The sequence below is a fragment of the Lutzomyia longipalpis genome, chromosome 2 (genome assembly GCF_024334085.1).
Source record: "Lutzomyia longipalpis isolate SR_M1_2022 chromosome 2, ASM2433408v1".
Taxonomy (NCBI): domain Eukaryota; kingdom Metazoa; phylum Arthropoda; class Insecta; order Diptera; family Psychodidae; genus Lutzomyia; species Lutzomyia longipalpis.
This window is the reverse complement of record NC_074708.1, coordinates 31043827-31045937: the sequence shown is the minus strand read 5'-3', so window position 1 is coordinate 31045937 and position 2111 is coordinate 31043827.

Here is a 2111-nt window from a genome sequence, read left to right as displayed (position 1 = left end):
AAGAAACATCTTAAGCTCTTAAAGGACTTACTTGAACTTGAGAAAAAGTGTGAAACTTTTATTGGTCCAATTAATATGAAGAAAAAGAAAAATAAAAGGATTATTTTCAATTTTGAAGGTATCATTCGATTTATTACAATACTAAGCTTTATTACACTAATTGCTGTACAAGAAAGTAGTTCTAATCGAGAAAATTTTGTCTTTAACTTCTTCAAATATATTTTTACATTGGTAAATGAGATAATATTCATGTTTGTAAAAGATTTAGTAAATGTTTTTGTATGTCTTTTAGATAATTTTAATCTTGAAAATCATCCAATTGACAGACAAATTAATATTCTACGTATTTTAGTTGATACAAAGAAATTTATAAAAGATATGGGAAAGTTTTATTCAGCTGTAATTAAATGTATTCTAACTGTTATATTTCTCTATACGTGCTTAAGTTTATTTTATTTATTTCGTGTAATTACTGAAATTCCATTTGACTTTTGGATGAAAACAATCATAATTCAAATAATAAATTTATTCTCTTATGTTCTACCATTTGTTATGTATTGCATTTTGGTTAGAGAGTCAACAAATTTATTGGAAAAGGTAAAAAAAATTATATAAATTGACTTACATTTATTTCCTCTATCTTTATAAAGCTTTATTTTCTTTGTCAGTTTGATGGTGTTTTCATCAATTTGAGAAATGGCTTAGATTATAAATCAGAGTATAACAAGAGGACTCCATACAATATCAGACAGGAAATTTGTTTGCATTCTAATACTAAAAGTTTCCTCCTACAATACATGCACGAAGCACAAGATATTGCAAATTGTGGATTTTTTAGCATAAATTCGGCTTATATATTTACGGTGAGAAAACAAGAACTATCATATAATTTAAATAAAATTCTTTTTTCATATAGATCTATGTAAATGTCTGTACGTACATATGTATTTATGTTTCAGGCGTTTTCTCTGATTGCTTCATACTTTTTTGTCCTTCTTCAATTTTATGACTTCGAACGTCAAAATGGTTTGAATAATTGATAGTTTTTAGAATGTCATAAAAAATTTCACATCCAGGTAAGCGATATGAGGGTTCTTTAAAAAATTAATGAATTTTTTTTACACTACTATACATGCCTATAATAATATAGGTAATCAAAGCTTTCATTTTTTTTGCATGTACATAACTACATATTATTTGTGTATAAGTTTGTGGCCATAAATCTAATCTCTAATCTAATATATAGGATTAATTTTATCTAATCTAAAATTTAAAATGAAATTTATAAATGAAATCGTTATTCAGATTGAAATAAAAAAGAATGTCTTTAAAATATTTTTATTAAATTCATTCATTTCAGTTGAATTAGTTTTTGTAGACATGTTGTCAATGGTGGACAGTCTTGGGTGGATTTTGGCAATTAATAAATGGACAATTTTACCAAGTTATGGACTCAATGAAAATTTCCCGAATGGCTCAAAAAAATGTTTTCTTAAATCAATTCGTCGTATTCCTACAATTATTTTGACATTGACTTCATTTCTCGAAATCTACTATATTTTCACTCGTATTCACTATTTAGTCATAAATAATAATTCGACATTCGATATTGTCGTTTACATAAATTTATTGCAGCTGAAAGTTGGTCCAATTGTGCACATTATATACTTCAATTGCCTCGAATCGAAACATTTGAAATTTTTGCAGGCCATTGAGGAATTTGAATTGGAATTTCAAAATAATTTTGGACAAATTCCCCTAACTTACAAGAAAAAATTAAAAACTTACAACAATACATTCGTTTTCCTAATTATTACATTTATATTTTCTTTTATTGTTGCAAGTTTATATATTGGTCATGATGATGTAGATTTTATTAGTGGACTCAAGGTGTTACCTTTTCATCTCTATATGACACTTGTAATCATTGTTATGGTTATGTTTGTTTCACTCTACATAAAAATTATAAATATGTATCGATATCTATTGAAAAATTTGAATTTTCAATTACTATCCCTTAATGAAAAAGTGAAAGCTTTTAAGTTTCTTGTCAGATACTTGAATTTCCTGAAAAGCTACGTAGGGTTCTTTAGTTGGGTCCTTAAATCTTG